Source organism: Rhamphochromis sp. 'chilingali' (assembly GCF_963969265.1).
Source record: "Rhamphochromis sp. 'chilingali' genome assembly, chromosome: 11".
NCBI classification, from domain to species: domain Eukaryota; kingdom Metazoa; phylum Chordata; class Actinopteri; order Cichliformes; family Cichlidae; genus Rhamphochromis; species Rhamphochromis sp. 'chilingali'.
In genome coordinates, this window is record NC_137938.1 from 13087783 (window position 1) to 13100202 (window position 12420).

Here is a 12420-nt window from a genome sequence, read left to right on the forward strand (position 1 = left end):
TGATAGTTCCGACTTTAAGGTTATCATTTTTTATTAGCCATAGCCACTAGCCGCTCCTTAAACGATAACACAAGGCTAATGTGGCTATTAGCTAATTGCTAGTAGTTAAACGGCTAATGTTAAAATGTGCACCCGCCAGTTTAAGATTTGTGATAACTGCTTAATTTTTTTAGGGTTTTACTGACCTCTTGAAAGTCCTCACAAAGTGTCAGCTACTCGTAGGGTTGCCAACCGTCCCTTAAAAAACGGAATCGTCCCGTATTTAGAAACAAAAGTACACGTCCCGTATTGAGCTAATAAGGGACGCACTTTGTCCCGTAATACAGTGAGAATCAAAAGTAGTCTATAAATGTTTATGGAATTAACACTTTGTTTGAAAACATAATTCCCAGCCCCTCTCCTGCTTTGTGACCAATGAGCTGACACCACACTTATGACAATTCGAGTATAACAATTCAGATTACCGCTCATCTCATTGGTCGAGGAAAGGTCGCTTACAGAGAAAATACCGGAAGACAACAGATGACCACAACAACAAGCATGGCCAACAGGGAAACAAACGCCGACACTGCGGTGCAAGTCTCGGATGACAGTACACCTAAAGCTGGGCAGACACTGCGATTTTTTCAGTCGCGTTATTCAGCTCCTGCTCAAACTGCACAATTGACTCGCAGGGGTTAGAAGTTGGTAGGTCACGATGCAGGTCTCACACTATACCGCCCGATGCTCTGATGCGACCTGAGTGCGCACACTGTGCCTCCATAAAATGAAGGTTATAACAGAAAATCTGTCGCTCTCCCTCTCTGTCTTTCACTCACACAGACACGCACACCACCACCATCAACTTTGCTAAATTGCTAATGAAAAACATTGATCAGGCAGCTGTGACTGAGCAGCAGTGTCGATCCAACTATTTTCACGGTTGTTGTGGTCGTGATCATTTTGTGATGCCACATCGAAAAGGCTCGGATGAGCTTTCCAAAGTTCTACAAGTTGTGCCTCCGTCGCTTGTGTCCAGATCACACGCTGCACTGCCGTGCTGCTCCATCTTTTACACCAACGTTTACGTGTTTGCGCGTGAGCAGTGAGCCCCTGTGGTGACACCCTCACGAGCGATTGATGATCGGGAGCTGGTCGTGAGGTGTTAATCACTTCTCGTTACCCCACGTATACTACACGACGCACGATGAAGGCCAAAATCGGTCCGATCACTCAAAAATCGTCTCAAAATGGGCCTAAAATCGCACAGTGTGAGCCCAGCGTTAGAGCAGCAATGTTTGTTCCCCTCAGAGAAAGGGAAGAATGGGAAAAGGAAAACACCTGGCTGGAAAAAGTTAATATGGGCATGTGCAATGAATATCAGCGCTATGTGGCCAGAAGTGTGATAATATAACTTATTTTGTGTAATAAACAACTGCAAGGATAGATGATTACAACAAATTGATGACTAATACATAAAAGTAATACATAGATGAATAATGATGATGAGTTATGATGCGTAATCATGGGAACAAGCGGGTTTACAAACAGGAGCAGCTGATTAGCATTAGAAAAGCTGAAATAATATTTCAACTGAAGCCAATTGTACTAAATGCACTAAATGTGCACTGTTACAAGAATATTTTTCTTTCTATTGTTTTCTATTATTTTAAGTTAAGCAGGACAGAGTTCTTTTAAAGAAAGATTTACTTATATTCTCAAAAGTTAAGCATGACAGGCTTCTGTTTAAGAAAGAGACCTGTTTTACTGTGTTAATGTTGTCATTTTGAGCTAAAAATAAATGGCTAAATGATCATTTGTTTCACATGTGTTCATATCACAAAGAATACACATCTACTTAAATCAAATTCAAGTCAAATGGTTAAAAAAATAATTTCACACACAAAAAAAGAGCTAGAAAATTCACCACACTGGGAAGGGTGAAGACAACTGGGTCGCCCGGCCCTGGCCACGAGGTGTCCCTTATTTATTTTTCAGGGAGTTGGCAACCCTAGCCCCCTCATTAGCTGCTGAGCAGCTAATGAGGGGGCTGTGTGCCTGCCCATCTGCAGCAAGCTGTGAAGTGTGTCAATGAGAGGAGGGGAAGACAGTGTTGCTGTTGCTAATACTGTTGCAAATGGGTTTCTAATCCAACACCAAATTATGTTAACTTTGATGCATTAAGGCAGCGGTCCCCAACCCCCGGGACTCGGACCGGTACCGGTCCGCGAGAGTTGAGGCTCAGGTGTGAAATGTATAGTTTTCAGGGTTTTTATCGGTTTTCAGCGTTATATTATCTCTTTTTTTCGGTACCGGTACTAGTTTTATTTTGTTGTATTTATCCGCGACACCTTAAAGGCCGGTCCGTGAAAATATTGTCGGGCATAAACCCGTCCGTGGCGCAAAAAAGGTTGGGGACCGCTGCATTAAGGGCTTTGGGCTTTGCATCAGTAGTTAGCACTATATATAGATCAATATATAGTTCAAATCTAACTAATACTGATGTGTTAAACAGTACTACAATGCAATCTAAAAACTTTATTATATCTGTTGCATCAAAGTCAGGATGGCCTTCCTTTGGTAGCAAATGCAGACCAAGGGAATGCATTTTATTGGTTGTTATCAGGCCTATGCTAATAACAAACTATAAAATTCAACTAACTGATCTGACCTACATCAAAATGTTGTCATGAGTCTTTTCAACCAACAGTTTGCTGGTCTGTTAGCCACCAGAGCATGGTAATAAAATGAATGAGGCAGACATTTGAGTACACAACCAGTAGAGGATTTTGACATCATTCAAGTGACAAAAGACAAAAAACATTTGTTAAGTCAAAACTGGTTCAAAGCGTCATTCTTCTGTTTTCGTTACCTGCTCTATGAAGCAGGATTCAAGGATCTAAAGCATCTTTGCTGTGAGATTACAGGGAGTGCAGAATTATTAGGCAAATGAGTATTTTGTCCACATCATCCTCTTCATGCATGTTGTCTTACTCCAAGCTGTATAGGCTTGAAAGCCTACTACCAATTAAGCATATTAGGTGATGTGCATCTCTGTAATGAGAAGGGGTGTGGTCTAATGACATCAACACCCTATATCAGGTGTGCATAATTATTAGGCAACTTCCTTTCCTTTGGCAAAATGGGTCAAAAGAAGGACTTGACAGGCACAGAAAAGTCAAAAATAGTGAGATATTTTGCAGGGGGATGCAGCAGTCTCAAAATTGCAAAGCTTCTGAAGCGTGATCATCGAACAATCAAGCGTTTCATTCAAAATAGTCAACAGGGTCGCAAGAAGTGTATGGAAAAACCAAGGCGCAAAATAACTGCCCATGAACTGAGAAAAGTCAAGCGTGCAGCTGCCAAGATGCCACTTGCCACCAGTTTGGCCATATTTCAGAGCTGCAACATCACTGGAGTGCCCAAAAGCACAAGGTGTGCAATACTCAGACACATGGCCAAGGTAAGAAAGGCTGAAAGACGACCGCCACTGAACAAGACACACAAGCTGAAACGTCAAGACTGGGCCAAGAAATATCTCAAGACTGAGTTTTCTAAGGTTTTATGGACTGATGAAATGAGAGTGAGTCTTGATGGGCCAGATGGATGGGCCCGTGGCTGGATTGGTAAAGGGCAGAGAGCTCCAGTCCGACTCAGACGCCAGCAAGGTGGAGGTGGAGTACTGGCTTGGGCTGGTATCATCAAAGATGAGCTTGTGGGGCCTTTTCGGGTTGAGGATGGAGTCAAGCTCAACTCCCAGTCCTACTGCCAGTTTCTGGAAGACACCTTCTTCAAGCAGTGGTACAGGAAGAAGTCTGCATCCTTCAAGAAAAACATGATTTTCATGCAGGACAATGCTCCATCACACGCGTCCAAGTACTCCACAGCGTGGCTGGCAAGAAAGGGTATAAAAGAAGAAAAACTAATGACATGGCCTCCTTGTTCACCTGATCTGAACCACATTGAGAACCTGTGGTCCATCATCAAATGTGAGATTTACAAGGAGGGAAAACAGTACACCTCTCTGAACAGTGTCTGGGAGGCTGTGGTTGCTGCTGCACGCAATGTTGATGGTGAACAGATCAAAACACTGACAGAATCCATGGATGGCAGGCTTTTGAGTGTCCTTGCAAAGAAAAGTGGCTATATTGGTCACTGATTTGTTTTTGTTTTGTTTTTGAATGTCAGAAATGTATATTTGTGAATGTGGAGATGTTATATTGGTTTCACTGGTAAAAATAAATAATTGAAATGGGTATATATTTGTTTTTTGTTAAGTTGCCTAATAATTATGCACAGTAATAGTCACCTGCACACACAGATATCCCCCTAAAATAGCTAAAACTAAAAACAAACTGAAAAGTAGTTCCAAAAACATTCCGCTTTGATATTAATGAGTTTTTTGGGTTCATTGAGAACATGGTTGTTGTTCAATAATAAAATTATTCCTCAAAAATACAACTTGCCTAATAATTCTGCACTCCCTGTAGGCTTGCTTTAAAGCCATAATATAGTGGATTAGATTGATGCCAGTCACAAATGTGCAATTGACCTTCACAGTCTGCAGACAGAAGAGAACAGGTATGTTCTTGGCAAAATAACAACATGCCTACAACCTCTGTGAGCTCTAATACTGTTACTGATGACTCCAATTATTTCTTTTTCCCCTTTCCCTTACTCATGCTCCTATTAATGTGTGCTTGTGATTTAACCGATGAGGTGGATTTGTATTTAGGTTCACTGAGCAGGTACTTTTTATCTTAGTGTTGTGCCAGTGAAACCATTAAAAATTTTAATACTGGTTAGTAGAGCTGGGCGATAGAAGGATAACGATACAGTGGGGCAAAAAAGTATTTAGTCAGCCACCGATTGTGCAAGTTCCCCCACTTAAAATGATGACAGAGGTCAGTAATTTGCACCAGAGGTACACTTCAACTGTGAGAGACAGAATGTGAAAAAAAAATCCATGAATTCACATGGTAGGATTTGTAAAGAATTTATTCGTAAATTAGGGTGGAAAATAAGTATTTGGTCATCTCAAACAAGGAAAATCTCTGGCTCTCACAGACCTGTAACGTCTTCTGTAAGAAGCTTTTCTGTCCCCCACTCGTTACCTGTATGAATGGCACCTGTTTGAACTCATCATCTGTATAAAAGACACCTGTCCACAGCCTCAAACAGTCAGACTCCAAACTCCGCCATGGCCAAGACCAAAGAGCTTTCGAAGGACACCAGGAAAAGTATTGTAGACCTGCACCAGACTGGGAAGAGTGAATCTACAATAGGCAAGCAGCTTGGTGTGAAAAAATCAACTGTGGGAGCAATCATTAGAAAATGGAAGACATACAAGACCACTGATAATCTCCCTCGATCTGGGGCTCCACGCAAGATCTCATCCCGTGGGGTCAAAATGATCATGAGAACGGTGAGCAAAGATCCCAGAACCACACGGGGGGACCTGGTGAATGACCTGCAGAGAGCTGGGACCAAAGTAACAAAGGTCACCATCAGTAACACACTACAACGGCAGGGAATCAAATCCCGCAGTGCCAGACGTGTTCCGCTGCTGAAGCCAGTGCATGTCCAGGCCCGTCTGAAGTTTGCCAGAGAGCACATGGATGATACAGCAGAGGATTGGGAGAATGTCATGTGGTCAGATGAAACCAAAGTAGAACTTTTTGGTATAAACTCAACTCGTCGTGTTTGGAGGAAGAAGAATACTGAGTTGCATCCCAAGAACACCATACCTACTGTGAAGCATGGGGGTGGAAACATCATGCTATGGGGCTGTTTTTCTGCCAAGGGGACAGGACGACTGATCCGTGTTAAGGACAGAATGAATGGGGCCATGTATCGTGAGATTTTGAGCCAAAACCTCCTTCCATCAGTGAGAACTTTGAAGATGAAACGAGGCTGGGTCTTCCAACATGACAATGATCCAAAACACACCGCCCGGGCAACAAAGGAGTGGCTCCATAAGAAGCATTTGAAAGTCCTGGAGTGGCCTAGCCAGTCTCCAGACCTCAACCCCATAGAAAATCTGTGGCGGGAGTTGAAAGTCCGTGTTGCTCGGCGACAGCCCCAAAACATCACTGCTCTCGAGAAGATCTGCATGGAGGAATGGGCCAAAATACCAGCTACTGTGTGTGCAAACCTGGTAAAGACCTATAGTAAACGTTTGACCTCTGTTATTGCCAACAAAGGTTATGTTACAAAGTATTGAGTTGTATTTTTGTTATTGACCAAATACTTATTTTCCACCCTGATTTATGAATAAATTCTTTACAAATCCTACCATGTGGATTCATGGATTTTTTTTTTCACATTCTGTCTCTCACAGTTGAAGTGTACCTCTGGTGCAAATTACTGACCTCTGTCATCATTTTAGGTGGTGGAACTTGCACAATCGGTGGCTGACTAAATACTTTTTTGCCCCACTGTATGTATTGCGAAATAACTTTTTCTTGATAGAAAAATTAAACTATTGCGATAGGCCTCACCGCTCTTGTCCTCTTAAAAAAAAAAAAGAACAGCCAATCCAAATTAAGTAGCGCAGAGCCGAACCAATCACAGCCGCAGCGTCACATCACGTGACTTGTTACGTACAGCACAAGTGCCAAGCCGGTGTTCTGACAAACCATCCTACTTTGGCAAAACGTGCTACCGTAAGTAGTTTATGCACATTTCTGCTGTCACAGAGTAATTCCAGCACCAATTTAAGTAGGTATGACGGTTTGCCACTTAACTTTGCCCATCAGAGTATGCTTGTAGCTCATATGCATACAGCCAGAATGGTTTGCCACTTCATTTTACCCGTTAAAGTATGCTTGTAGGTAACATTCACAAAGGTAGAATGGTTTGGCACTTAATTTTACCCGTCAGAATAGGTGTGTAGCTGTTATTAACAAAGGTAGGATGATTTGCCACTGAATTTTAGCTTTTAAAGTACGCTTCTAGCTCATATTCAGAAAGGTAGGATGGTTCGCCACTGAAATGTAGCTATTAAAGTATGCTTCTAGCTCAGATTAACAAAAGTAGCACGATTTGCCACAAAATTTTAGCAGTTTAAGTATGCTTGTAGGTGACATTTACAAAGGTAGGTTGGTTTGGCAGTTAATTTTACCGGTCAGAGTATTTTTCTAGCTAATATTCACAAAGGTAGGACAATTTGCCACTGAATTTCGCGTAAGGTAGGATGGATTCCCAGAACACCGGCGCCGCACGTGTGTATTTGTTTGGCAAGCCCGGGTAATGGAGGAAATGAGTGTGCCGACTAGAGAAAAATCAACCGAGAGCGTGACCGAAGGTTACCGAAGAGAAAACAGATGATGGTTCCAATGCCGGAGAGCTTGTCGAACGGAAGAGCCATAGAAGTTCCGTAATGTGAAGGTATTTCGGCTATTTCAAGTCTGACAAAAAACAGTAGCGCGCACTGTAAATTGTGCCGAAAGCAAGTCTGGTAATACAATAAACCGGTGCATGCTCAATCCCTGACTGAAAGCGCTAATTCGTCATTCGGCTTTTGTCAGACTAAAGTAACTGTTAAAACTCTTTGAAAAGCTAAGCTATACAACAAGGAGAGTTTGAGAATTTCCTTATATAGTTCTCAGTTTATTTGATATTGACAAAAGTTAGTCAATTTTGTCTGTTCTTCTGTAAAACAAACTAAGATTTATTTTTAGAATTAATATTTTGTTTCTAAGTGGAATTGACAATTTAGTAGTCTGTTTCGTTTGTTCTATTTTGAAACTTAAACGCTTTAGCAGCTGCCTTTTGTGTAGTTTGCAATATTTGCCTTTATTTATCTGAAAAAGTCTCATGTTCCTTTAGTACATCTACCCTGTTGAACTTATTATGGGAAATAAATATTTAAATCAAAACAAGCTGCTGATTATTTCACATTTTACTTGTGAGCAACGGCACATTTAAATCTAACAAATATAGTTATTTGGCTTATATCGTGATATATATCGTTATCGCCTGAAATGAAAAAAACATATCGTGATATGAAAAAATCTTATATCGCCCAGCTCTACTGGTTAGTATCTCAGTATATTGAGTTAAACTCCTGGGTACAAGAATTTGTGTATATATTGTGCAGCTCCCTGGCGATTCCTTGGTTGAAAATACTAAATATTTATTGCTCTACAGACTGACTGTGAAATATTGTTAGTTAACTATAATGCTAATGACATTTCATCATTGAATCATCAAAATATTGATTCAGCAAAGCTCCCCTTTCATCCCCTTTCATGTTATCATCACTGCATAACATTACAGCTTCTATCCATTGCAGATGCTTAATCTGACATCTCTGTAAACAAACACCTCAGAGTACAGTTGGCAGTATTATGGAGACTCACAAAGAATTAAGAAAATAATGCTATATAATATACCAACTAACATTTTTTTTTGTGGTAGAATCTTCAAAGTACTGAATACTGCTGAGAAAATATCGTCAGCTCACAAGGCATTGCACACACTATCCATCCCTGACCACAAGGACACCGACTCAGCAGTGAAAAGCTGGGAAAACAAATTAAACAAAAGCTATTGAGCAGAGTGCTATTAACACAAATTCAACACTCCTCTATTTTGCTTTACCTTTCAGAAAAGTATTGCCACTGCAGAGATTTGTTTTTAGCTTTTGGTATTTTGATAGATTAGCTGTAAAAGTGATACAAGCTGAAATCTGAATTCCAACTCAAATATTATCTCTTTTTATAAAGTTATTTCATTTGGTTATACAAGCCAATTATCCCCATACAATATGTGGGAACAGCAACGTGCAATGTATTAGAAGTGAGAAAATATATACATATACTGCTCAAAATAAATTAAAGGAACACTTTTTAATACAAGTACAGCAACAAGTCAGTTTAACTTCTAGGACATTGATTTGGTCGTTTAATTAGCAGAGGGAGTTGTAAATCCGTTTTAGCTGCAATGTATAGACAGCCGCAACAATGAAACAACACCCAAAGACGGAATGGTTTTACCTGGAGGCCACTAACAATTTGCTAAGGTGAGAGTCAGTACTACTAACACGAGGCGATCTGTGGACCGTACAGAGGTTGCATAAGTAGACCGACTCCTGCATGATGGCACATCAATATGTGTCATTGCCAGAAGGTTTGTGTCTCCCAGCACAGTCTTAAAAGCATGGAGGAGATTCCAGGAGGCAGGCAGTTACTTTAGGAGAGCTGGACAGGGAAGAATAGAAACTCCTTAACCCATCAACAGGACCAGTATTGGCTCTTTTGTGCAAAGATGAACACTGCCAGAACTCCGAAATTACGTCCAGAAGGCCACTAGTATCACTGTCTCTGTCAGGCTAAGCAACCTGACTGCCATCAGGTATTGGGATGAAACCCTCGGATGAAGAATGGATGAAGAAATTGATACCACTGACTTGCCCCCACAAAACTCATTAGAACAATATTATGGTTTTGCCCATCCAATCCTGCCAGATTCCACCTCAAACTGTGCAGGAGCCCAATGGTGCGTGGTCCAGATCTGGAAGGATATTCCCAGGACACCATCCATCATCTCATTAGGAATATGCCCCAATGTTGGCAGTATGCATACAAGTACATGGGGCTATAAAACTACTGAGTATGATTTTGGTGCAATGAACTTAGGGCAAAATGGACTAACCTAGCTGCCACATTTTTTTTTTACTTTCATTTTTGTGGTGTCTTCAAATTCAGCACTCTGTAGGTTGATAATTTTTTATTTCTATCAAATGATGTGTCCTTTGGCTCTTAATACATTACTCAATGCATATCAATATAGATATCCAGCATAATCTTTTTAACACATTGAGATATGATGTGTGATAGTTTTATGCATAAAAGCTAAACAGCTCTATCTAAACAGCCAGCAATCTGTAAGAGACTGCCCTTAAACCTTTAGATATAAAAATGACAAACATAATGTTAACCAGAGGGAAGAAAGACCATTTTTGCTCCTCGCATGGCCGTCCAACTGACAAACTGAATTACAGCAGAATTTGGAATGACTATGACTTAAAGACCAGACGAGACCTAAAGACAAGGTTATGCCCATTTCACATTTTGCCTTTCCAAAACATGAAATGGACATGGAGAAGTTGCAGTAAGCTGCAGTAACAGCAGAGGGAGAAATTTTGTTTTATTTATTTTATCTAATGCCAACATGAAAATAATCACGAGAAAGGGTTTAAACAGACATTATTAACACATTCACATGTATATACATGTTAGCCACTTAGCTTAATCGTTTCTGGTGATTACAAACCCTGGAATGTACTTCATACGTTTTTTGCTCACCATCGACGTCTTCACTTTAAGTGTGTGTGTATGGAGTGGGGTGGAGGGGCCAACACAGAAGGCAGCACCGAAGTCAGTGGAGCAGACAGGTGACGTTTAAACACAGTTATTCAAGTTGACTACAACTGTGGTAATGTACTGTAAATGCAGTAAAGCTGCTGAGAGCAGGGAAGTCTTTGCCAGAACCAAAGCATGTCCTGCTGATAATGGTACAGCTGCTCCCCTGAACGGCAAAGGAAGACAGACTAGGACCTAATAGTCCTCCTGGCTCAGTGAGACCAATAACGGAGCTTAGAAGGAAAGTAAATTAATATGTTTGACTCAAAATAGTTTTAATTCTCAGTCCAAAAACCCCCAAAACCAAACAAAACACAACCAAAATTAAAAAGCCGACACATGAGAATTTGCTATCATTGGCAGATTTATGGGGAAGATGGTTAAGTGTGTCTACAATTTATCATGTTGTAAATCGTACCATCCCTGGAGGGAACAAAGTAGGGTTGGAGTTTAAACAAAGGACTTGTATGCGTCATTCATCACAGTGCACATATCCTTAACTATATCTTAAAAAGGCACCCCTCAAAGTCCAGCAAGTATAACAGAAAGTTTACTTCCATTTGGTCTTCTGTTTCAGATCTTTCTCCTTTTTTCATAATTCCTTCATATTCAGATTTCTGGATTATTTTCCATTCCAGTTCAGAGGGTTTTTTCTTGTTTAAACACGTGCAAATACATTTACAAACATAAATACATCCTTACATTTGAGCAAGTTAAAAGTCATATAGCAGCTAAACATTAGTTAAGTCCATTATATATAATTTCTGCACTCTGCCAACCTTTCTTTGCCTAACAAGCCCCACATTACGCAGCTGTGCCCCATCTGAACTGCTCTGGTCAGTGTTGGTAGGCAGGCCTGCCTTACCAGCTACAGGTCATGGTTAGGAAACTGCAGCTTCCCAGACACATGTCCCCAGTTGCTCAACCCCAGCCCAAATTGAGGTAGAAGACCATAACCCAGTTTGTTACTATAACCAGTAAGCAGACTAACTTCACTTCAGATGTCTCAAGAGTTCAAGTACCCAGCTGCTAATTCTGATCCTGGTAATATTATAATTAAGTGCATCCTTATTCTGTTGCATATTGACCCTTATAAATAACATAACTCATTATTGGTCATTGGCCTTTTTCTGTGGGTCTCTCTGTCTACAGTAACTTTAAAGTGTACTTTACTGGGTTCAGGTGACTGACTTGGTCATTGACGAAGATCTCATTTCTTTGCATTGAGAAATTCTTGTGCTTTTGCAGCATGTTTTGGGTCATTATCACTTTGCTCTATGAATTACTGTCTGATCAGTTTTTCAGCAGAATACCGAGCAGAGTATAAACCTGCACACTTTATAATTCATCCTACTACTTTTATCAACTGTTGGGTCATCAGCAAACAATAGTAACTGGCAACACCTGCCCATCTCATAACAATGCCTCTACCAAATTCAAATTCAAATTCAAATTTTATTTGTCACGTACACAGTCATACACAGTACGATATGTAGTGAAATGCTTGGACAACTGCTCGTGACCTAAAGAGAACAAAAAAGGAAAAGGCTATGAATAAGATAGGAAATAAATATGAAAAATTAAAAAGGGTAAATTTAACTAGGAAGGAATAGAATATAAATTAAGGTTAAAAATGAAATAACTGTACAACACAAATTAGAATGAAGGGTAAATTTAACTGGGAAGAATAAGATAAAGATAAATATATAAATTAAAGTTGAAAATAAAATAACTGTACAACAAAATACACAATACACAATATAGAACTATATAAGAATGTATGAAGGAATCTAAATATAAATAAATATATACACAATAACAGCAGCTGTACAAGTATTAACCGGAAATGAAGAATATAGTGACCAGTGTTGTGCAAAACCAAAGTCCAGAAAGTCCAGTGTGTGTGTAAGAACCATATGTGTGGGTCAGTACTGTGTGGTGGTGTGATTGAGAGACCGTATCGCCTGCGGGAAGAAGCTCCTCCTCAGTCTCTCTGTGTTGGTCTTCAGGGAGCGGAATCGCTTTCCTGACCTCAACAGAGAGAACAGTCTGTTGTTGGGATGGCTGAGGTCCT

General features: G+C 40.4%; 1 protein-coding gene across 10 annotated transcripts in view; it reads right to left on the minus strand.

Annotated features, from left to right (window-relative positions):
* LOC308404971 (CUB and sushi domain-containing protein 3-like) overlaps nt 1–12420 on the minus strand; it is a 251895-nt gene that overhangs the window by 216483 nt on the left and 22992 nt on the right. Inside the window, exon 1 of one of the 10 annotated variants that reach the window (XM_080895303.1) lies at nt 186–205. The exons of the other annotated variants lie outside the window; for them this stretch is intronic. The gene's annotated coding sequence lies outside the window, so the exon portion shown is untranslated. Of the gene's footprint in view, nt 1–185; nt 206–12420 lie in introns of those variants that run through there. 10 annotated transcript variants of the gene reach the window in all.